General features: G+C 39.1%; 1 long non-coding RNA gene across 2 annotated transcripts in view; it reads right to left on the bottom strand.

Annotated features, from left to right (window-relative positions):
- LOC141948210 (uncharacterized) overlaps positions 1 to 21,521 on the bottom strand; it is a 98,475-nt gene extending 76,954 nt beyond the window's left edge. Inside the window, exon 1 of one of the 2 annotated variants that reach the window (XR_012630392.1) lies at positions 21,484 to 21,521. This is a non-coding gene — a long non-coding RNA (uncharacterized LOC141948210). The remainder of the gene's footprint in view (positions 1 to 21,483) is intronic. The other variant, XR_012630393.1, reaches the window with a different exon arrangement.
- Positions 21,522 to 26,090: the final 4,569 nt, after the last annotated feature.

Here is a 26,090-nt window from a genome sequence, read left to right as displayed (position 1 = left end):
GCTCCTGCAAAATGCATGTATGCGTGGTGGAAATCACTGGGAAATGGGTGTGTATTTGTGGAAGATTGCCAGTCGGACCCATTAATTACGGCAGGAGTTCTGCCAGCTGATTTATAAAATGAGCACCCAAGTTATTCCAATTAATTCCCATAATTCCACTCTGGATAGTGAACCACTAGTCAAAGTAAAATAAAGTTTGCTCCCAAGTGTGACCTAGGAAAACCAATTTTCTTTCCTACCGTGAATTCAGTAGAGTTCCTCTGGTTTATGCTGGGGGAGAGGATCATTGCTTCCCAGGTTGCTTTCTAATTAATAATTATATATAGTGCAGTTGGGCAAGGTTACAGGCCCCCTCCAGTGCCAGTTGGCACAGAAGCACCAGGAACATTTGAAATTTATTAATCCTTTTTTTCAAAAGATGCAAATTGCTTTAAAAAAAAAAAAAATCATCAGAGAGGAGAGAGAAGTACTGTGAGTTTTAGGCACAACCATGAGTCGGGTGCAGAGGCACCTGCCTGCTACTAAGAAATATTGTCATTTCCACTTCCATGGTTTTCTTTTGCCCTTTACCTTCTGATATTGGCCACATTCCCAGCCATCACCTGAAAGCCTAAACAGTGTTCCAGGAAGCTGTAATGTGCTTGTGGGTGTATGTAAGGGACTTTTGGCTCCCTTGAACGTCTGTATCAGGTCTAGGAATATACGAACTGTGACTAGCATACCAATCACTAGAGGTAACTGGAAACTATTTTCCATGGAAATGTAAAATTTGTATGTGAAAAGTCAAATCATTTTGGTGTTTGAGCATTCTGTTTCAACAGGACATCAAGGTTTACTGCAGAGTGAACATTTTATTTCAAAGGGGGAGAGGAAGAAGAGTATATTGTTAGCTCAGAAACAGTTTCAGACTTTCAAGAGAAATTCCAAGCAGGCTGCTAATAACACTTCAGCAGTATCTGACATAATTGAAAACTCCACTGGAGCCAATCAAGTTAAGCCAGTGTAAAAATGGTGCAAGTGAAAAGAAGCCAGTCACGTTAAAATGGAACAAATTTATAAAACCGCACTTCCTTTTCACCTGTTGTAGAGAGTCTTTTTCCCCCTTCCTGGTGAGTCAATCTATTCTTCATTCTATTTCAATTCCATTTTCTAGTTTTTAAGCCCATGAGCAACGCAGCCCTCTCTGGTTTTCAATGCTTTATAAGAACAAGTAAAAAGGTACTGACACAATATTTTCCCTGAAAATATTTTTGTTCTAAACATACAACTTCTGTTTTGGACTTTAAGGTATTTGCTTTCAATGTATGAGAGTGGAGCCAAACAGAACCTGACTCTACAACCTGTTATCCAATAAACTATGTGAGTTTTCCAGAACAACTTACTACATCTGTTCTATATCATCATATCTTAGGGGGTTCGTGTTCATTATGTCATAATCTCCAACAAACACACAAACAATGTAAAGTTTACTCAGGTCAATTGCAAATCTTCCCCTCCTCCCAAATTTTTTATTTGCTTGTTTTATTCCATTTCTGACAACAATAATCTCCTTTAATTGCCAGTTCTGCCAGTCACACAATGGACCTTGCCTTCTGTTATCTGACCAGTAGAGCTCATAATTAGTGCTTAATTATAGTTTATAGAGCCACTTTGGTCTGATAGGAAAAATATGCTTTGTTACAGTCAATGAAGTATTTAAAGCTATGTCCAGGGTTGGGATAGGTTTATTAAACACTTGGGTAAGCAATAATAAACTAACATTGATTGAGCAACTCGATAGCTTTCTTTTATGCACTGGTTTAAAAAAAAAAAAAAAAAAAAAAGCAAAAAAAATCCAGATAGAATTAAAAATAACTTGGCATGGTAATGGAATGTCTCCGCTAAGAACACACGGCTGCCAGTGGGGTCTATCACGTTGGATGTAACTCAATCTCAGCTCCAGAAAAGAGCACTTTGCAAAATATGTGGCAGCATCATTGCTATTATCTGAAAAGGAGGAGAGAGAAAGAATTCACTAAGGTCCTTCAGTCTGTTCAGAGCTAAATAAAGAATGATACTGCTGAGCATGGGTGTGTTTCTAGGGGAAGCTGCCAGAACTAATGAAAAAGCACAGAGTTGATTTTCTTTTTAATTTTGCTTCCCTGCTTTCCAAGTCTTTCAGGGGAAATTGGAGATTGTCCTGAAATCATGACAATTTTGAGTTTTACATAGCAAATTCCGATACAAACACAAACACATTTTATCTGCCTGCAGGTGCCCTCACACCTATCAGCTAACTGAGACAATGTTATTCTAGGCTTGGTTCCAGTAGGTCTGCCAGGCCACACAGACTGAAATGAGGAAAAGTGAAATAAAATAACAATTTTTGAGAAACAGAGGAGGGAAAGGATTGTGCAACATTATTTCTCACTAGTTTTCATGGCAGGCAGTAGCCTGCCTAACTACATCATTCACCCTTCTATATCAACAAAAAGATTAACAAGAGGTGCCTTTGAAAAGACACAATGATTTTTTGACCAGGTGTGAGTTTCAGAAGGAAAATTATTTTAAAGATCTGCATAAGAATTCAGTATATTCTCGGGGAGGGACGGGGGGCGGGAAGGGGAGGGAGACACAAAACTGTTTGTTGAGTGGGTTACATTTATTGAACATAAACCACCAATTATTTCAATCATATTAGCTCCTCTTCTCATATAGGTATTTTCCTCAGTTCTTCCCTTTTCTCCTCAAAATGTGACACACTTTTCCATTTCGATATGAGGAGATTCCCCCTTTTTCAGGGGGACATAGAATTTTTTAGCCTTTCTTGGGAGAAGAGAGAAAAAAAGAAAGGGGAAAAAAACTGCCAAAATGAAATCTCCAAACAAGGTTTTTCTAAAGTGACAGCAGCATCCTTCCTTGTTTAGCTGTGGACAGATAGACGGCCACTGAAATGTGCAGCTTCAGTCTATAGTCAGCTCATTCCTCTCATAAGTTTTATTTCTTTATAAGGAGGGCGATTTCATCATACTTGAAATAAATAGCTAAACAGAGGATTTATTCATTACATGAGGTAGAATGGTGATTATATTTGAACTTTTTTTATACACCTGGTTGTGGTTATTTAAACAGACTCAGATTAGAACAGAATTGGACATCTCTGAAAGTTGCATTTGCCCTGCTGCTACTGAGTTTTCTTCTGTCTCTTCCCAGCTGATGAAGTCATATTGTTATCAGCGGTATATATAACACTGTAGCATGGTATCACCATATCTTGGGGAAATGGAATTTGCACAGGATGCCTGTGCAGAGCTCATAGATTAATTTCTATTGTCCATTATCGTTTATATCTAATATGAACAGTTCTACACGGCTCGTCTCTAATCCCCATGCTTGTTAAGGAGCTTAAAGAGTAAAATCAGTTGATTTCAGGGCCTTTTGGAGTTCAAGGTCAAAGTTATTATTTCCTTTTTTTTTAAAAGGATGGACTCATCACAGTTTCCAAAGTTCAGTTCTTTCCTGGTTCCCTAATTAGAAACCATACCAAGAGCATATCTGGAGGCTTTTATACATGAGATCAACCCCTTGCCCTGGGACCAATTATGGAAAAATAGCTTTATAAATTTCACTGTTTGAATACCCGATGATCATACATGCTGTCGTGTTCTACAGTGAAGCCACGATAAAAATCATACCATTAGCAATTTTGGTCTATACCATTATCGTAGTTTAAGATGAACATATTCACACCAAATCGTAAGCCCATCAAGCACCACTCAGAGCACAAATACAGAGTCATGACATACACTGGCATGCATGAAGTCACATGCATTGGAAACTTATAGAAAAAAATATTTTGAATTAAAGTTGATATCAGATTTTCCTCTCTCAAACAGCTCACACTTTCCCTTAGCAAAATGCACAGGTTTTTGGAAAACCCAAAAAGGAAACAAACAAAAAGAATTCTTCATTTTCAAGTAAAATCAGATATTGCCACAGAAATTATATGTTTCCCATGATTTTTTTTTTTTTTTTGGTTAGTTAAAATCTGATCATCCTTAGGTATATATAAACATATATTTATACAAATTCCAAATTCATGCACACTGCTAGTATAAAAGCATGGTTACACAAATAAGAACTTGAATTACTGTTTTACAATCTTTATAGCCCCAATATATATTCATACATATCACAAAGGTAGGTATAGATATACATATGTAGACAGCTGCAAAGACAAGTGGGCAGCAAGCACGTGAACCCATTATCAGAGTGTGTCCCTATGTGTAGATGTAAAGCCTCCTATAACCAGTGATTTTCTTTCAAATTTAAGCAGCATCTGAATGAGTTAAAAAAAGGGTCAGAGATTAGAAGGGATTGTTTAGGATTTAGGAGAGAGCTTTACGTTCCCCTTTTTGAGAGCTAATAAAACAAATATAGCAGGAATGTCCCTAAAACACTCTTATTGCTCCCTTTACCGATCAGCACTTTGGTCCCCAAGTTGCTGCTAGTGCTGTTGATCTGAGCCCTGGCCATTGACCTCCTATTAACCTCTGTAGCAACCTACAGATATTTAAACGAAAGGCACACCATGGAGCAGTGCCTGATCTGGCAAGAGACAGAATCAGCTCCCCTGGGCTTGACCCATGTCCCTAGCAGAGGGTACAGGAGAAACCCAGGGAGCCCTTCACTAAAAGGGTTCTTCCATCCCATGAGCACTGGAGACCTTTGCAAGGGCCTGCTCTATCTAGAAGCATGTTAGAAATTCAGATCAGGCAGTATCAGCATTTATCAGACATTTAACTTTTAAGGAAGTGCTGCCTAAGCGTGACTTCATAAGTGGCTCCATGCTCTTGAAACACCACTGAAAGCTTAATGGAGACGGCTCTGTTACTTTCACCAGCCTTGTTTAGTGCTTTACCACAGGACAAAACACTTGACTTCTCTTTTTTTTCTTTCTTAAAGTCCATAATGAAGACCAAATACCACTTCTTCCATTAATTAGCATGGCTAGAGAGCCAGAGACCCCCTTTGATCCTTTGAACTGGTGCTGATACTCAGAGCCTACTGCATCTAAGCCTCTAAGCCATTTGCAGTATCTATCCTCCTCTGCTGTGCACAGCTTACAGAAAAGGGTTGATACTAGGTCAACAGGGTCAGGATCTGCTGTAATCCTGCAGGAGAGTTCATGATAGAGCCAGAGCATATCAAGCCAAAAAAAAAAGTGTTTAGATTACCTCTCACACAGATCTTTTTTTTTCTGAAGTGATTTACCCCCAGGCTTCACAGTTACTCCCAGGGCAGGGCATCCTAAAGGAATATCAAAAGTAGTAGACTCCACAGCCATATTATTTCATTGGAATATTACCAAAGGAAATCCAACTTTGTAAAAGGACTAAAGTGGCACATAAGTGGTCCAGGCCCTCTTCAGCACTAAAAGCTTCTCAAGTGAAAAAAAGAAAAAAAAAAAAAAAAAGAAGCAGAAGTTATTCTATGAGCAGCAGAACAAATGATGACCAGTTTCTTCAAGCATGTCCTACACATTGCCTAAATCACCAGGACACAATACTCTGTGCTGCCTCCCCTCTCCTTGACATTGCTTCAGAGACCCTTCTCACCTCCCCTCCGTATTCGGCTCAGTAAAGGGCCAAATGCACTACAGCTGGTTCAGATTGACCTGTAAACAGTCCAATCCACACATCTGAGCTGCCTGAGTTGCCTTTTTTTCCAACAGGAAAACTCTCCCCTCCACTAGCTGCCAGTTCTTCAAAAGCATTTAGTATCATAATGCTAAATAAATACCACTACTCTGACAAATTTTGTTGAAACTAACCAGCAAGTTCAAAACTCATGGAGGAGAGACTGTCAAATGTATGAACAGAGTCAACAATACGTTACTAAATATTAACAGGTTCTTCCCCAATGCCATTTTAGCTTAATTACTCATATCAGCACCTTCTCAACTAAACAGATGAGTTGCATCATGGCCAAAAGATCATGAAATAGGACCCTTGTTGAGCCAATAAGGGGAAATGGGTAAAGGAGTTCATGACCTTCAATTTGAATCAATCCTTACCAGACTTTAAATTCAAACAACCATTAAAAGTAATTCCAAACAGATTCTGTGTGCCATAATAGTGACTAGCATGCCCAAGAGATGGTATTTAAAGTACCCAGTCACTAAATTTCATAGCGCTTTATAAATAAGTATCAGCACCTTGAAAGCAAATTTAGCCTCTTGCAAATTCTGGGACCAATTCTGAAAACATAGAAATGTTTCTGCCTGCTTACATCAACCCAGCAGCAAGGTTAATCTAAATGCCTGGAAATATTTACTTTTATAAACCCCGTTGAAAAGTAATTCAGTGAAAAAACAAAGGAGAAGAGGAAATGGCTATCAAACTACTTTCATTTCATCTTGGAATAAGGGGTGCCTGTCTTTGCCAGTCCCTTGATGCCAGGGCAGAAGAAAAATATCTATTCTCACCATGCCAGGAGCAAACAGTAGGAGATGGGAATGTGAGAAGCGCTGTGAAGAAGGCAATGTGGAGAAAAGGTCAGTTGGGATGGATAAAGGCAAGAGTCCAGCCAAAGCAATGAACATTCATCCAGCTCATGTCAAAAAAGACATGTAAGAGTTGTAACATATTGACAAATCCCTCACCAAACCAAAATGCAAGTTGCAACTTGAACAGCTCAAGCATGCGATCGCTTGCACAATAGACCCTACAGCACTAATTCCAACCCTACTAAGCCAGCTAGGATACTGCTCCTTTGCATGAAGTACAGATAGCTTAGTTCTGAGAAATCATCTCCCAGAGCAAAAATGCAGAGTTTTTTCCCAGCTCTATTAAGGAAACATGCCAGTTTCAGGCTTCCAACAGGGAAAGGGAATAATAAAAAAAAAAAAGAGTTTATAAATTATGAAAAGCAAGTTGACAGTGTGTCCTTATAAATATGAAGATTACCTATGCTACCCTCATGAATCTGAAAAGTCACAGTTTAAAAAAATGGTAAAAACTACAGATTCAGCAAACTGAAAAATAATGGGCAGGTTTTGCTGACCAGGGAGTAGTCTGCAATTTAGTTCTTTTCTTGTTTAACATTTACTGTGTATTTCACCATCCAGAAATATTATTATGTTTACAGGAAAAGCCCCATTTTCCACAGAAAGGTCCCACTATTGACAATATGAATATCACAGTGAAATACAGTCAGAAACCTTGGACTATTCTCTGAATCTATTTAAAGTCCCCAAGGAAAATCCTCTTTTTCTAAAAACAAAGATATTTTTTATGTCAGCCAGTATATATTGACACACAGACATATACAAGTGTGTGAGCCTGTATGAAAAAGTCACACATCCAGGACCTTGCTTACAGGGTTACCATTTCTAATACCTCACCAAATCAAAGTTTACAGATAAAGTGATGGACTGATCGGTTTAAGAAAGACATAAACATGCAAATAAATGTGTACTTTCTCTCATCTGATGCCTGTATATGTAGTACATTTTGCACTATAAACTATGCTGATCTCAACTGAAGAATCTAGGCACTGCTGTTACTAACAGTTAATCTTGTTCTAAGACATAGCAAGTGCTCACTTTGTCTTGATAGTCACTAGAGTCACTGGAGCCTAAGGTGCCCCATCTAATAAATGGTTTGAAATGTCACAAAGTGCCTTACTCCCTGACTGAAATGAAAGTTTGAAGTCAGGAAAATTTTCACAAATTTAAAATGGATAAAATGCTTCATTACCAAAAGTCAGTTTGAAACGTCAGTGTCAATTAATTTAGGCAACTTTTGGAACAAAAAGACTATGTATATTTTGATTAGAAGCACAAACAACATTGAAATGGGTCACTTAATGCTTTCAGAACTTCCTCCCTTGCAATATTCAGGGCTGAGAATTAAATTGAAGCTGGCCTTTTTTAGCAAGAAAGGAAGGAGAGTTGGACTTCCCTGAAAATTTCCCTGTTACATCTGCTGAACACAACTTTGGTTTTCTCAAGAATTATTTTTTGAAACACACCAGGTTTTCTCTATTAGTGCTGTATAAATATCATCTCCAGTGCAAGAGCCTGGAGGGAGTTCAGGAGTATGACTTAATCAGAATAACTAACATGTATTCAGAAGTTTGGTTTGGAAAGTAGCTGAGAATACTGAATAGATTCAGCAAGCCCTTTGATTAAATAGCTTCATACTTTACAAGGAAGACAAGTTCTTTACACCATAAAACTAATCTTTTCAATCTGAAAAGGTGCCCACCAGATCTGCATTCATCTTCAAAGTCCTGCTGAATTTTGGAAGCATGGAAATAAAGAAATGTTGTAAGGAAAAAAAAAAAAAAAGAGTAATAATTTTGAATTATTGAACAAGGTTAAATTTGCATTTTCAATTTGGGAGATGAAAAATTTTCTATTAGAATGATTTTCTGCTGGAAAAAAAATCACTTTTCCTTAAATAGATCCTTTCTATAGAAAAAGTAATCTACTTTGTTCCCCAAAGTTTGATTTTCTGTCAGGAAAGCTGAAATGATACTTCCTGTAAGCCAATGTTAAAAGTTTTTGTCCAGTTTAGATTGAAGCTTGTGAATTAATCCCACTATGCAAAGCTGGAATTGTAACTGCCTTGTATGGATAAACAAGGTTAAATGCACAAAAGAAGGCTATAAACCAGCTGTCTCCTAAGGAAATAATCCAGATGGAGTCAAACCTGAAGGATTTCATGTTCCCCTCCTGAACCTTGGTAGAAACCTGTAAGATACCTGCAGGAGACCCACAGGAGACTGGACCCACCAATGAATGGGGGGAAAGAAGGGCAAAAAGCCGCCTCCCAGAGAAGCAGGAGATGCTTGTGGGCACAGATTTCAGCTTCATGGCCTGAAACCTACCTCAGGGTAAACAACCTCACCCACTGTGTCTGGTAGATCCTGACAAATTTGCAGGGTTTAAGAGCCACTCAACACCAACATGCAGTGGTATAATTTCATCTGAGCCTTTTCCTTAAATTTTGCTCCCCCCCCCACCCTGCTCAGATTTACACCCTGAGGGAGTTTTTGGTCTGTCATGTGCAGTTTCACATGGTGATCAACTACAGATACCAGGACTGGGTAATTCAAGACTGATTCACAGCCCAGTTCAGTCTGAACAAATGGAGAACGGGCATCGAGAAGTTGTGAATCATCGTGGTCATAGCATCTTATTATCCCTTTGCAGGTCATTTGGTTTTTTGTTATGAAACACCCAAAACAAAGTTTTGAAAGGGTTTTTTTTGTCATAAAAAAAGTTATGAGTTTTTTTGTTATGAAAAAAATCCAAAACGCAAAACTATCAGTTTTCAACAAGTTTTTCTTTGTCTCCTAAAAATGCCATCTTAGGGTTACAGGCGATGGAACACTTCCTGCAGAATACCATGAAATTAATTATAAAAATTATAAAAATAAGGGGTGCAATACTCAGTCCAAGACCTCATCTGACTTTGGATATACAGTGTGAGAGATGCTTTGTTATGCAGCACAGGGATGGAAGGGATAGAGGACTACAGGAAGGGTCACTGCCTTCCCTCCCAGCTGCCCGGCTCTGCAGCAGAAACCCTTGGGTTGCCTCAGGACAGCAAAGGTTTTGCAGCAAATACAATTTTCTTGCTCTGCTGCTAAATCACGCAGTGACTCTGGAGATGCCCAGTGCAACCACCCTGGCCAAAGGAGTTAGCCCACCATTGCAACACTGAGCCCAGCAACCTGTGACCAAATTAAAGAGATGGAAAAAACACTGCCCCAGAGGGATATGACCCACCAGCTTTTCGATTAGTCATGAAACTTCCCGGTGCAATGGCCTTGTGAGCCATTTAAGCAGGGTGCAAACAGAGGCACACCACAATGAATGCTCCCATTGTGAACTGCAATTGGAGTTTGTCATTTTATCTCTAGAGCTGTCTTGTGTTTTCCCCTTTACTCACATACTGAACATACAATTTTCCACAATGTACATTTCCCTTCTAGTAAGCACCTTGACTTTTCTAGCCCAGCTCATATAAAAAAAACACATACAGGCATACACCTTCTTTCCTGGAACAATTTGGTGTCACTTCTCCCCCGAATTGTCTTCGGTTACAGTCAGCTTTCACCCCAGCCTCCACGAGTGGGTGCAGTAGTGAAACCGGGGATGCTCATGCCATCACCCTGCAGCAGCTCTCCGCCTGCCCTCCTCCCCAAGCCCAGCACCGCCGGGCTCAGAGCACCCCACCGCAATTTAGGACCTCGCTCCTAGTTTAGGACTCTCCGAATCCTGGCTGTATCAAAGCCTCTGCTTGCTCCGTGGGAATCCAGAACAAATCCCAGGGGATCAGCAAAAGGCTTTTAAAAGCAACTTGATCAGCGAGTTCAGTTTTGCCTGCATTTGTTACACGGCTTGGAAGGTGGTGTGTTTAACGCAGCATGACGGACTGCGGCTGGGGCTGCCCTGTCGGGCTGTCCTTGGGTGACAGATGCCTGGGGTGGAGACAAAGGGGGCAATTTTGGGGAAAATTCCTGCCCTTCCATGAAAACCTACCCTGACCTTGTTCCTTAACCTCCAGTGATTCAATAGGCTTTGGCAATGGGCAGGGGGAAAGGAGAAGGAAGTCGGGCTCCCAAAACTGATTTCATTCCAGGTAATACTTCTTACACAACAATCTGTTCCTTTCAGAAGGACACAGATTAGGGAAGTATTTGGTCAAGGGGCAGTAGAGGGCACTCCAGGCCAGATCAGGTTAAGTTTTGGTCACTTTATCTCTTCTTGTTGACGTAAAGGCTCGAGGCCATGGCCTGGGGTTTTCCTGCAGAAATGTGTTTACAAGCAGGTCAAGGACTTGCAGACAGATAACCATTAGCAAAACAACTTTTCTATTGACAAAAGAGCACAGAATAGTGCATTGGCAGATGAATTCTCTTGTTTTGTTAAAACAAAAAAAAAAGGGAAAAAAAAGAGAAGTAAAATCAAAGGGCTGCACCCCATCTGATTCTCACAATCGTGTTTTCTAGCTAGGATTTAAGATTGCAACTTTCTCCCCGTCCACTTGCAAAATGACACCGAGGACTTATGACAAAGTGCTGTATTCAGTAATAAATCAAGCTGGGATTTACTACTGGTCAGCAAGCGTGTGAGGCTTGTTAACGGATTTGTTAACTCCAATTCCACTTCCAAATGAGAAATGTCTGCGGGTCTCCAGCCTGAGGAAACGCTCAGCCTGGGAAGCTCACCTGGTTTCAGGTTTCCTTTTTCCTTGCAAGCCTCCTCACAGCCTGCAGCCCTGCTCCCATCCCTTGCCTACCCCCCTCCAGCCCCGAGCAGGTTCATCGAAAGGTTTTGTGAAAGTTCAGGAACCGTTCGAGCAAACCCTGGCCAATTTATGGGTTTTGTGCACAAAGCATGTGAGAGCTGCAGCTGCGGCTCAAGGGAATCCGAACAGAGCAGGCTGAGTTTTGTCCTGGTGTTCGGTGTCTGCTCAAAATCCCCAGCCTTGGAGCTTAAAGTCAATCAATGCCAATATTTCCATAAAAATGTAACCAACCAAAATTTCTATAGCTGCCTCTCCAGCCAAAAGCACTGTTCTGTATGCACATGAAAAGGCAGGATTTTAAACAGCCATGAACACAGCAGACAAAAATTTTAACAAGAAATAGTTGAAAAAAATGCCACTCAAGAACCGTGGTTATTTGCTACCTGTCAGTCAGGGTTAGGATATAACCAGCGGGGGAAGTGGCTTCTCGGAAAGCCTTGTTCAATCTTACTGGAGGAATTTGTGGTCTATTCTGTATACAGTTTGTGGTATCTGAGTCACGACCTGACTCTAAGATATGCTGGATTTTAAATGACAAACGCTGTCTCTCTGACGGAGGCCTCACATTAGTCAGAAACCAAATGTGTGTGCACTTGGGAGAGCTGGGATATTTGATGCCCAAACAATAAAGCAAGCAAAACAAAATGAGCTAAGCCAACCGGAATCAGCAGAAGAGGGGTCGTGTAATTCATCTGGCTATACAAGTGGGTTAAAACTCAGCCTGTGGTGTGAGCAACTTACATATGAGCTGGAGGGAAAGACTGGTGTGTGCCTCCGGGTGCACAACCATGTCTGTGACTTTACACACAATGCAGACAAAGTGAAACTATTTTCAAGGACATGTTGGAAACTGAGGGGAAAGAACAGATGGGTTAAATCGGAGATCTCATTAAAATAGTGACTCTGAGTTTGTTTTCTTTTGAGTTTCTTTTTGTTCTTCCTTCCCCATCCCTCTCTCCCTCATGCACACAACTGGCCTTTGCGTCAGTAAAGGGTCAGGAGGCTCTTGCAAACTTCTGCCTGTGGAAGCTGGACAATGTGGCATGTGCAGGCTCAGCATCAAAATACCACTCAAAACCCCGGCCTTCACCCTGGCCCTCCCTTTTAAAGAGACAGCTTCTGTAAAAGAAGTTATTTTTTCAAAGAAGATCTGCCTTGTCTTTATTAATCAAGACACTAAGTGCCACTCCACCACAGTAGTATTCCTGCTTCTCCAACACTGCTTCCCTCTAGCCCCATTAATACTATTAAAAACTCAATAACTTTTTCTATCGCCTTTGTTTAAATCATGTTCCTCTATGAAGTATAGCTATTAAAAATGCCTGTAAACTCTTCCTATTAAAATGACATTTTAAAAGGCTTGATTTGAACATGGCTATGTCACTTAAAGTGGAAAAGTTTCTGTGAGTTCCCTTCCAAGCTGTTAAAGATTAGCTTGATGTAGATAAGACTATTCCCCAAACTCATTATCTGTCTTCAAAATGCACCTTAAGGACTACTTAATAAAGTCAAGGTTACATGAAGAGTATTTCACTGAAAACCAGTGAATGACTATTAATAAATCTGCATTACAGATTGGTTATTTTGTCTCTGTCTTTCATCTGAGCAATAGATGATCCTTCTGTTCTTTTTCTTTTTCTTTTTTTTTTAAGCAATAACCATGTGTTGCCTCCTTGTACAGGTCACCAACGAATCAGAGGCAGCAGCATAGTAGAGAGCATTTCAGCATGTTTACAATTAATGTGATCTACCCAATGTAAAATATTTTGCAGAAAAGGGTCACATATCTCTGACCAGTGCAAATTAAATTGTGAGGATTCCTGATTGAGCTTACATTTAAAAAGAAAATAATCATGCTGCTCTTTGTATAACTGCGTTTTCATTTCTCCTGAAATCATGTTTCCTGTTTATTTCAATGCTATGGGTATGAAATGTTAATCCCATGAGCTCCAGTGCCAGATAGCAGCAAGCCCATCCAGAAGTGAAGCACTACAACTTTTTGAAATAGGAAAACTATTTGGCAGGATTTATTCTCAAGACTTTCTCATCTGTTGTCCACAGCACTGCAGAGCTGGTGTTTGAAGAGTTAGACTGGTATCGTAGGGTACCGCGGTACCCTGTGCTAAGGACTGTCACAAAGCTTCATCATCACCTGTTTCTGACAGAGCAGATTGGGAAGTTTCTGATAGCTAAGGACTGGAGTCTTAGCTATGAGTTGGTCTCACTGATCCACCCACACAGCAAGGGGCACTATTCTGCCCTGGGTTCACACAAGGAGCTCCATCCCCTCCATGGAGAGGATCAGGCTGCTCCAGGACACACTCGTATGTCTCCCTATGGATGTCCAGGGGAGTAACATGGGACTACAGAAGAAAGGGAGGAAAACCTATCACAGCCAAGCTTGCTTGAGATTTGGAGTGGGAATCTCAGGATTAATTCAATCTATCTTTTAGATTTCTCAGTACCTCGAAGGTCTAAATACTTTTTTTTAGTTTTTAAAACTATTTCTAGTTTCAGTTGAAAGCAGTCAACACAGAAGCTCACAGCTGGTTATGCATCAGAAGGAACCATGCAGTTTTTTGCTGGACTGACTTGCTAGAAATTGTTGATTCACTCTGCATGGAACAGCTCCAAAATACAATCGGTTACCTGTCATTCAAGCATTTCAGAGGAATTTGCATAACACAGATGTTTCCATATTGGCTATGCTCTACCTTGCACAGTAAAGATCATCCTGATTCAAGGCCAGAAACAAATATTAAAAATCTGTAGACATAATCTATAGCTGCTCTTTACCTCTATCTATAAGTACTTCTATGAACTCTATGATTGTTAACTCTGGAGCACGTATTTTTGAGGTGGGACTATATTTTTGCCATATATTTACCTCAAGCATTAGGCCCCTCAAAAACTTTTAGGTATGTCCACAGGGATTACTGCACACAACTGAAATCCTATTCAAGCCCATGATCTGGGCTTGCCAGATGGAGAGCAGCTCTTGTCCAGGAGTCACATATTTTATTAGCATGATGCTGAACCTGAGCCTCTCAGCAGGGTATTTTGCCTTGATCAGAGTAAATTTAAACCTATCCACACTGCCAGCAAAGGCAAGCCCACCACAGTCTGCATGTGCAAGTGTAAATAATAACAGCAGCAGCCAACAATTACTGTGCAAAAGCTTGGATCTGCATACAAACCACAACACAAATTTTAATGTTGAATTTAGGTTCTACAGTTTAGGGGATTTACACATAAATTATCTGGTAATCTGGAGAAATCTGGTAATTAGGAGACAGGCCCTTGCGAGTCTCCTCGTTCTACTTTCCAGATGAAAACTGATTCACTCTGTGTATCACCTTTAGGAAATTTTTACTTCTTGAAACCAAAAAGACAGCACAAGAGAAAAACCATCTCCGCCCTTCTAGTGCTGACCACTTCCACTCTTTGTTGAAACACAGAAGCGTGTTAGAGTGAAGACAGAGCAGTACCAGCACAGGCACTGGGGCTTACAGGACAAAATTCCCCCTGCAGAGCTGGTGGATCCAAAGGAGACATCATTTTGTTACCTACACATGGCCTGACAAAAGGCTCGGAGAAAACAGGCTGAAATAAAATGTAAATCCCCCAGAAGATCAGGGGCAGGACCTTGCAATAATGCTGGGAGCTGGTGTCATCGCTGCCTGGGAGGAGAGCTGGACCACCCTGAATTATCCTGAAGGAGAGCTCTTCCTGTATTTTTAACACATATACCAAGAGATTTAAAACAGGTGAGTGGTATCATACAACCTAAACCTTTTATTCTGCATTTCACATCTTCCTGGTCTATCTAAAGCTCGTGTTACACTGAGTGAATTAGGAGGTTGATTGAAAAGTACATTATATACTAGTTACCTGTGAGATGTACACTTTAAAAGTGAACGTTTAGGGGCAGAGGAAAGGCATATAATAAAGAGTAGTGTACTTTGAAAGGTCTAGGCAATGCTGCAAGAAATGGCATTACCTCACTGTTGTCAAGGCTCAGAAGTTTTATTACCAAGGAATTTCACTTTTGCCTCTTATTCTTAACACAGTGACCAGTTCTGGGACTGAGAGGATTTGCTGATCTAATATAGATAGTGATTTCGTAGGTTTGTTCAGATTTATATAGACAGCACCCTGGGATCAGGAATTACATTTAAAATGTAATAAAATGTTCTTGTGCACTTTTACTCACAAATACTGTACTTAAAAAAGTAAACATCAAATAATCTCAGATATCTTTCAAGAAAATGTTGACATAGCTCCAAGAGCTCATACAGATGACTGAATAGTTTTCTGAGTAAACTTAATAAACTCATATTCTTATTCTTTCAGTGTAGCATGAAGTATCACATCATGGAGAAGAGAGAAAACTAAGCCATATAATTTAGCAGAAATCTATTTTAAACATATATTTCAACATATGAAGATGGAATATAGACATTTATGTAGGCATGTTTTTATTCTACTTACAATCTTACAGTCTAAAAAATGATAACAGTTAAGTTTCACCCATGTAAATGAATCAAATTCACATTGCTAAAAATTCATCCCTGCTCCTAAAGTGAGACCTCAGTCTTTTCCCACTCAGCCACTACATTACAATGATTTCAACGGGCAGGATTTGACCCCCTAATGTATTCAGAAGGACTTTGTGTAAGTTAGGAGTTTTAGTACAATTGCTCCTCTAAGTAGTCAAAATGATTCATTTACATTATCTGTCTTTATTAAACAGTCATTTACCCTAGTGAGTCCCACTCAAGGGAATCTTTATTATTCAGACAAGCCCTTACAGTCATAATGACACAAAATATATAGGAATAGTTAATAATACTGTTATTCCTATCTCTGTGGGTAAACATCAGCTGGTAATTTTATATCAACAATCCATCGAAGCAGAGACAAAAATCTATAGTTTACATGAGCAGGCAACGCATAATAATGTGCCAGGAATCTGGTGAATACTATAAAGCAAGACAGACCCCTGGGAGACACCAAATTTGGATTCTTAATGTATTTTGCCGAACAACATAAAATGAAGTCTTTCTTACGAGAATTAATGAGTCTGCTTTCTGTGGGTTTTAAACATCTACTGAAGGACTGAAACTTCATGATTCATGAGGTTTTGTCAAGTCCTATGTTTCTATGCAACTGTTTTTTTGAGAAAAGGAAAAACTTATCCCTCATAGGCTGCTTCAGATAACAAAGAGGCCTTGGGGTAGCCTCCAAAGGCACTGTCCTGCATCAAAGCAGTGCAAAACACTTCATTTTGAACCTATAGCTGAAGCAGTCCAAAAGTCTGAGTGAATTAAACCCCATTTTTCTCTCTCCATCTGTTTTCAGATGTTCTGTGCCATCCCTTAGTGTAGTACCTCAGCCATGTGCAGGTGAATTAGAGCTGCAGAATGAACACTGCAAGACTTTATGGAGTATACCGCTCTTTGATCTCCCTGGTTTCTGCCCATAGATGAACACAGCAAGCTAAGAACAGCAATTAGCAGTAACAGCTATTAACAGGCTTCACAAAAGACACAAAAGGACACAAGTAGGTGGTTTACAGCGTGGCAGATAAAAACAAAGTGCGTATTTTCTTTTGCACACCACTCCTCCAGCAAGTTTATGCTAAGGGACCAGAGGGCTAACTGGCACACAGTCCACTTCTAGCAAATAGACCTAGAAAAATAAAATATACTGAATCTATGGATAGTCCCTGCAGCAGAGGAAATACCTTTGTCTTGTCCTTAACAAAGACCTCTTGAACAAAATTTTTTGGAGCATACTATTTGAAGAATACTTCAGTGCTTTTTGAGTTAAGACTAAAGAAATCGACATGGACATCACCCTAAACGGATTTCCGTGCATGAGGAAATTCAAAGGAAAATCACACAGACACTGACTTCTTTGTAGAAGCATAGTATTTTCCATTGATGCTATTGCCCAAGGAGAGGGTGTAAACAGCAAAACTAGTTATATTTCTGGACAACAATTTACAAGCCTGTCCTCTACCCCAACCACCTCCGTGAAAACCCAAGGAAAGTACACTAAGCCAACCTTCTGCTGTTTGGTTCTGCCACTCAGACCTCAGTATTAGTTGGACCAAAGGACTGAGCCAGGTCATGTTAGCCGAAGGTGCACCCCATCACACCCCCTGCCTTCCCAAACGCATCTCCCACTGCCTCGGAAATGAGAGTTGGGGCATGAGTGCACTGCATATGTACTGTACGTACTGTAATTATTATAGATCACCCTGACTTTTCATGCTGTTTTAACAGTAGCAGCAGCCTCCCCCCTGTTCCCCACAAGCCAGTCAATGATGTGGCCACGTTTGTTTGGCGTTTTTTTGACAAAAAACACATGCTGATTAGAGTACACCCATCAGATGATAGATTCGTAAACATGGTCTAACAAAATTCATTTTCCAGTACAAATACCAGTCTTTAGAGACAACTCATATGAGTATCGCATCAGGGATATCTCTAAAGCTGACACATTTACAAATACATATATTTAAACTATATATACATATATAGAAATAAGAAGCTGGAAAGAAAATGAAAAAAAAAGAAGAAAGATGCAATAACTCAGAGAACATCTAAGGACTTTTAGCCATAAGCTATTTCTTAAATCAGGAAAGAAAACGTGCATTAATCAGAACATTAGCTCCAGACAGTGCAACAACATCAGGAACATTGCTACTGTACAGAAAGTCATGAATCATTATAGGCCTACAAAACATTTATATAACTTTATCATCATCATTGGCTTTGATCAATAACATAACACATGAAAGATAACAGGTTCATAACTTTCTCCCTCAGTGTGAACTCTGGATGTGTAAAAATCTATAGAAATAACAAAAATAATAATAAATAATTTTTACTTTTTGTCCCCCAGCACCGTGTCTGAGGGCATCTTAAAGCAGATTAGAGACAGTGGCTTATTTTCCACAGGCATTTGATTCTAGTACTGTGTAATCAAAGTAAACAAAAAGTTGCACTGCAAAGGATGGCTGATGATGAATTGAACAACTTCTGCTGTGCATACTGACCATGTCCTCCTGCCCCTGATGGTGGGTAGGGTCTGAGGAAAGAGTAAGCTAGAGCAAAGATTTTGTTCGGTAGATCAATCCCTACATGAACCTCTCCCACAGACTGAATCTGGAGGAACCCCTGGCACTTTTTAGACCCCAAAGCACTCTAGAGTGTGGAAAAAAGCAATTCAATACCAATTTCTTTCTTGCTCTAAGCTGCACCAAAAGTAAATCATTATCCATGTTTGCTAGATGGGGAAAATGAGACATGAGGTAAAGCAATAAAAGTCTAAGAGATCCCTTTTCTGATGACTAAAAATCTGTTCTTGCTGCATTTTCACATTTCGTGACAGTTAGACTACACGTGTTTCCCCACTTTATCCCCTCCCCTCAGAAGTGACTTTATTCACACCCCCAAAAGATAAAAAGATGTTCAATTTGCCCGCTACAGTGCTGCTGCCCTGGGCTGAGAATCTCCTCAGAAGACAACTTTACAATCATTTACTTTCTTTTCAGCCATTGACTTCAAGTGCTTATTCTGAATAAATGGAGAACCAGAAGACATGGATGCTATACAAAATGTTGATCTATATAATGCCTTCTTTAATGTCCTCCCCTTTTCTTTCCAGTTAATAACTCTGGATGTTGTAACTAATCTAACTTGGACCTGGAAAAAGCGCTTGGCTCATATCCCTTAATTGGTATCTTTAGCATGGTGGAGATGACCATAAATTATCAAAAAGTCTGTTAAGTGAGGAATGGGACCCTCCAGCTGAAAGGAGCTTCCATGGCCTTGCTACGTGCCAGTATTTAAGATTGAGTGCTTCAGTGAGGTGGGAGTTATATTTAAAAACTCTATATACATTTATATCAACTTAGCCTTAAAGGGACATTTTATCTTTTCCTCTCAGGGAAAAAGTGTTCTTGGATTCAGTTTCAATTAATCACCTTTTGTTCCAGCTATTGGTGAAATTTCTTATGGCATCGATTGCTTGAGGTTTGCTTTAATTCCTTCCTTCAAGAATGAGTCATGTAACGTATCCACTACTAAGACACATTTTTAAGAACTAGCTGAGGAAACATGATAGACACAGATATAACAAAAAGATAAATTTTCCTCTCCCCCCCTCTTGTCCTCTCACTGAAACACAGTGTACAGTTAAAATCTAAGAGGAAGTCAGCATGTTATTGTAACACCCTTTCTCCACATCTAATCTGTAGAACTAGTCATCTGATCCCAATTCTCTTATTATTGTAGTGGGCATAACATGGATTGCAATCCAGTGTTGGGATAAAGAGCACATAAAACTTTCAGAAACAGTTATCAAGATTTTCCCGTATACTTACAGATGTTAAAACCAGAAGCACAGAAGCAGAGGACTCTTAACACATCGCTAATGGATACCAAGTGCTAAAATGATTTCTAATATGAATGCCTAGAAAATAAAACTGATATTTCTGTAAACATTTTTCTATGGCACTTTGTCCCCCATAAACTCTCCCTAATGCCTATGCTTTTTAATGTTAACTTTATCTTAAAATTTTCAGAATCTGAATCACTAATACTGCTGCCTGACAATGAATATAACAAAAATATCCAAAATTGTATAACAGTTTTGACAAATACTTTTTTTTTGTTTGGAAAGTGGTCACTTTAACTAATCAACACTCATCATTATGTGTCTGGACATGCTAATCACCTAGTATTTTTTCCATTCCCTGATTAGAAGTCTGTAAATTATTGTAAGGAAGATAAATGTGTGATTATACATGTGTTTGAATAGTTCTCAGATTAAAAGTTATTCTTGACAAAAATTGTATATATTCAGTGATACAAAACCGTAAGTATCCACTGTCTGAATATTCACAATAATTAATGATGTGATCTCATTATATACACTAAATAAAAGCTAACGCTGTTATTCACAAAGATATCTGGAAATTTATTTGTGTTATTACTCAATTGCACTTTCAAAATTATTTCTTAACAGAATAGTGAAAGTCATTAGAAAACAAATATATATACCTTATCATACTTAATAGATCACCATATCTTAATTATAATAAGATTAAATATGGAAAAACAAACAAAAGGTATGAGACGACTTTCCCAGCAGCATTAATGTAAGTTTCTCAACTGTGTAAACTGGTGTAAATCAAGTTAAGTCAACAGAACAAAACCAGCTTCAGACCTATGAGCCCTTCTTAGAAAAAAGTACTTACACTTCCTGCTTATAACAATCTTACAACATGACTTTACTTACACTTTTGGGGGGGTTCATTTTCTTTTTTGGAGATAAAGTGAGAGTTTAGGAGAAGGATTTTCTTTCTGTTTTTGGTTTTTTTATTTTTAATAGTTCTCCCTAAAATAATCCTCAACCATTTTTTTCCCTACTAAACAATAATACAAGGTCTAACACTGCATGTCAAAACTCTACCTTCAAAATATTATACAGCAAAGCAAGACAGACTTGTGGTATGTTGGTTTATTAATGCATATATATTAATTTGGTTATTAGTCATAGACACCTCGAGAATTCACTTAGTTCTTTAGACAGTATAGAAATCAGTGGACCTCAACTGTCCTTAATTACTTTCTCTGAAATGTGATAACTCTTCTCAGTGGGTCTGATGCCTACAGAAGCCAATATGAGTCCACAATCTTTAACACTTTTGGACTAAGATATAAACATCGTTATTCTCCTTACTCTTTCCTTTGCTTCCCCAAAACAAAAGAAAATCAAATATTCTGTTTACAAGCCCAATAGACTACAATGCTGGCCCATTTTCATTACCGGCTGAATCAAGATGTGAAATCTGTATATTTGAATTCAAGAGGGGTTTGTGGTGGCATCTGGTCTTGCACTCCATGCAGTAAAGATTTAGCTATAGACAAAACTTAATTTTAAAAGAATGAGAACTCCCTCTTAAAAAAAACTAGAAAAGAAATCTTCAGAATGAATAGGATACTTTCACTTGAATAAATTAGTCATTTATCATAATGTTGCTGAATTAAAACCTCTTCCTTTGTCTTCCCGAAACTTCCACAGTCACAGTGAAATTTTCTACAGTTTTGAGGTAGGGATGAGTCAGAACTTTGTTTTTTCTTTAAAAGAAAAAAAAGGTACTTACAACAGCTTTGAGAGCCACACTCTCACACACACTCTCTCTCCCTCTCTCTGTTAGGCTTCATTTGATAGCTATGAACTGTGGATAAAGAATAAATATGGCTTTTCAGTGCCCTAGGACTCTCACCTGACTTATTTATGTCTGACCTGGTAGAACACCACTGACCTTGGAAAGTTTAATTGAGGCTGGGATTATATGGCACTGCTTGAGGCCACCTGAATTTAGAAGGTGTGACACACACTTTCTCTTACCGACTGACTCTCATCTGCTAGGGGATGCACATGTGGGTGCACAGATGTTTGTATGCACATCTGTGTGCCCCAAACTGAGCCTAACAGTGGGGAAATACCCTGTTGTAAGCCTACAGTGTGTGGTATCATAAGAGAAAAGATTAGTATTGCCAGGCAAACAGCATGAATATGTTAGGGTTGTTTGGTTTTTTTGTGGGTTTGTTGTCTTTTTTTCTTTTCCCAGCATGTTTTCTCTGAGATCTGATTTTTATAGTTGACACTTAACTTTTTATAACTCGATTCTGCCTAAGAACTAAGAACTTAAAGCGTAAAGGAGAAAGAATTATATGGACACTGATTATACACTTGTACATATTGTGTTTAACATTCTTTGATTAAATTTAATTAAGGCATATGATGAATGGTTATAATTTTCACTCCTTTTGGTTTTCAAGAAAGTTATAGATGCTTAAAACTCCCCACATTTAAGTTAAATGTAAAGAGAGGAAAAAAAAAAAAGGCAGAAGAAAAAGATCCATAAGACTGAAAGGTGGAATAAAATGAAATGGCATAGATATCTGTTAGCCAAAGAGTACTATCTTTTCTACTGGAGATTGTCCCTAGATGGATATAAACAGCTCTCATCTGAGTTTCTTCAAGGCAGAGGCCAACAAATATGCCGTATTATGCATGAAGTCTTTTTATGGCACAGACTATTGTCCACTGGAGACCAAGCAGACACCACTAAGCAAACCTCACCTAAGGCCACAGGCCAGCATCAAGCCCAAAGGGGATTCCTCTCCCATCAAAAGCACTCTCCCTTTTCCAGTCTGTAACATATATTTTCCTTGTCATTCAAAGTTTATCAGTGCCAAAACCTTGAGACAGCCTGTCTTGAGCCACACAGGTAGATGTGAACGTTGAACTGTTGGAAAGGTTAAAATATTCCTGGACAGAAACAATGTACAAAATGTCCTCAGAAATAAAACAACTCCATGATGCTTTCAAGGCCAAAATTATCCATTCTATGCCTTATTTCTAATGTGCTGCCCGGACTGAAACTGTGAGCGTTTTCTGTTTGTAGGTGCCATAGGAAATGAAATGAGGAGAGGGTTGCTGTTAAGAGCAGCCACAATTCCCCTACCTCCCTCCAACAGGCTATGCCATGAATCAGGATATATTTTATTATCTTTATAGTTCTATGCAGTGACGTAAAGCTTACCTGAGTCCCCAGTAAAGTGATACCAAGCTCTAGACACATTAAAATCCTGGACAAACTGTCAATTAAATATGTGCTGTTTGCAATTCATGGTCTGATTCCCAGTCTCTATATTACTACATCCTCAAAGATTGCCAGCTAGGGATAATTGCATCTGCACAGGAAAATATCCAAGATGGGTGAAGAAAGCCCAACAGTAAAGCTATCTGCAACTGTCTCTCATCGTCAATGACATCCTACAGACATTGCAGACAAACTGTCTGGAAGTCTCTGGTGAACGGAAAAGATTTTAGAATGAATAACAGACCTCAAGAGGGAATTCTGCCTTTTTCTCTCTTGTTTAGCCATCCCTCTCTTCCCACTTGGTGAAAAAGCAGCCTAAGTGGCAGACCTTTCCAACAGCCAAGAACAACACCAGCCCATGTAGCTGAACTATTTCAACAGCGCTATGATATGCTCCACAAACCAATTCAATACACTGCACTATTGCCATCCGAGAGCCTAGCTCTGATCATCTGGGAAGCTGAATGCTCACCCAAATCCAGGCATTGCAACTACTGATCATATTAACATTTATACTGATTTTAACTCAATTTCCATCCAATTCACCAGCTACCAGCCTTTATCAGAACTACTGGTCAAGATTTCAGGATTCACCGACTTTCTAATACTATGTCTAAGTCCCTAAGCAGGCCAGTAAGCTGTCCCACAAGAGTATAATTAAGACTATAAATTAAATATATATATATGTATATGGAAAGAGTCTCATCATTAATCTAGGCCTGTCAGACCTTCTGTATAAACTGACCTGCATTTATTTATTCTAAAGGGAAAAACAGCACTAATACAGATACATTTCTGAAGCACTAGAGATAATAACAAAAAAAAGTGCCAGGAAAAAAACAAGATTTTTGCTGTGATCCTTATTTATTACATTTTTAATAGAAAGTCGGTGGAGGTCTTATCTGATGTCATTTGGTTTAGGTTCCATGATATTTTTTGTATTTGACCAAATTCCCTTATCTTCTCATTGCTTGTGTTCTGCTCTGCCAGCATCCAACAAACTGATATACTTATCTTCAATTTTATAATAAAGTTTTAGCTTCCACGGGATAAAAAAAGAAAGAGAGTGGGGAAAAGAAAATTGCGTCCAAGATACTAAACATATCAGGCATGTGTGAGTGTCAAGGAATCCAGAAGTTAACCTTCTTCTTGCTATAGAAACTTTAATTGCTAAAAGACATTTAACTAAAACACATGACTATTTTTGTTTTATTTAAACCCTTAGTTATTCCTATTTATATGGTCGAATCAAGAAAATTGTTATGATCTCAGGCACTATACTGTGGATATTTCAAAACAAGGTTGATCATTAGTTTTCCATGATTGTAGTTAATAACCAAAGGTGAAAAGATAACTAGATGTGACAATTCTGAGGCAAGGAATATAAACCAATGGTTAATGAGCCAGTTATTGTGCAAGTGTCCATCTCCTCTTCAGAGCTTTACTTCCCACTTTGTTTTGACATTTTTCCCTTCCTTTTCTTCTTTAGGTTTCACACTTGCCCTACCTTCTCACCATTCATTCTCTCCATAGTTCTACCAAAAATGACCTGAAAATCACTATGAACAGCTGTCTCCTTACTTACTCTGCTTGTTCATTTCTTCTGATGATCTCTTGTTACACTTGACTTACTTTAATTTGATGTGAGCATGTCCATCCTTGGTTTTATCCCTTCCTCAGAGGTCCTATTTTAGGCAGAGTCTCTTTCCTCTCTGTAGAAGCCAAGATCTGATTTGCAAAGCAAACAAACTTTCGATCACCCATTTGCTTGTCCAACTCATAACTGAGGCACATTTGCTAAAAGTTGACAGTAAAGACATAACGCTTTTTGCCATTTTTGTTATAATTAAACAAAAATAAAAGTGCAGAAGTCAAAACTAAATGGATAGAGAGATGGAAGAGGGCAGAGAATGAGAATATGGGTCAAGACCCAGCTTCCCAGCTGAAATAAACAGTCTCATCAGCCGGAGTAGAGTAACACCAATTTAAAGCATCTAAGGATCTGGCCCAAGGTTAGGTTTATTTTGCTTTGATAAAAAAAAAAACACATCAATAAAACTGGAAACAATGAACATGGCCCTAGTACATCAAGCTGGTCTGGGTCTGAAGAAAGGGAGCTAACAGGCTTATTATATAGATGTTATACTTTGACAAAATGTGACAACTACACCTTTTCATTTCCCCAGTGGCCTCCAGGAGACTTAAGATTTAGTATCCTATAGAACACTTTAAGCTTGAGAAACTTCTTACGGTTTCTTATGAGTCCTGGAGGCTGTGAAAGAGATTACAATGCTTTATATTAACTTCTCTCAGCTTGCGAGCGATAAGCTAGTGGACTGATACCAAAGTCTCCTCCTTGTCACTGATCTGCAGAAGTGGTACACCTGAAACTACAAGTCTTTCCTCTCCAAGTCAGAAAATGAGCCATTTGCAACAGCAGCTCCGCATTTTTTCACAGCCCTGCCAAGTTCCAGGCCAAAAGTGTCAGCATTGCCACAGCTTCTGATCTTGTGCAGCCATCAGTTTAAAATGTGCAATTTCCATGCACATCTATTCTGGGCTCAGTGCAATTTCAATCCCCAGGACAGCCAAAGCATGGTGAGATCAAGTCTGCTTACTCTAGTTTGAAGTCAGGTTGACTGAAAAATAAGAAATAGAAAGAAGATAATAGTAAGACAGACCAAAAAAAAAAAAAAAAGCATGTTTGCCCATCCTTCCTTTTTCCCCACCTGACAGACTCTGGAAAATCCTTTAGAATATTTTGTTGTGGGGTAGTGGATGAAAGAATAAGCTGCTATGTTAGGCCTTTTGAAAGGCTTGTATTACCCGCACATGAGTCAGCTGTCCTCAGAGGGAAGTGGATGTGATTTTTGGTATCTTAGCACACAACACAAACAGATTCAGATCTCCCCAACGTTCCACAGGTGGAGATCCACAGAGGAGACATTTTGTGGTGAGTCATCCAAGCAAGGAAGGTTGTGGCTCTGCTACACACTCTTGTGCTCTCTCCATTTCTCAGTTTCAGCTGACGAAGTGAATATTAACATGTACCTCTTGAAACCATGTTTTCTAGACACTCACCTGGAACCTGAGGAGTC

The sequence above is a fragment of the Strix uralensis genome, chromosome 11 (genome assembly GCF_047716275.1).
Source record: "Strix uralensis isolate ZFMK-TIS-50842 chromosome 11, bStrUra1, whole genome shotgun sequence".
NCBI classification, from domain to species: Eukaryota; Metazoa; Chordata; class Aves; order Strigiformes; family Strigidae; genus Strix; species Strix uralensis.
The sequence above is the reverse complement of the archived record's forward strand: the minus strand, read 5'-3'. Positions and strand labels throughout refer to the sequence as shown.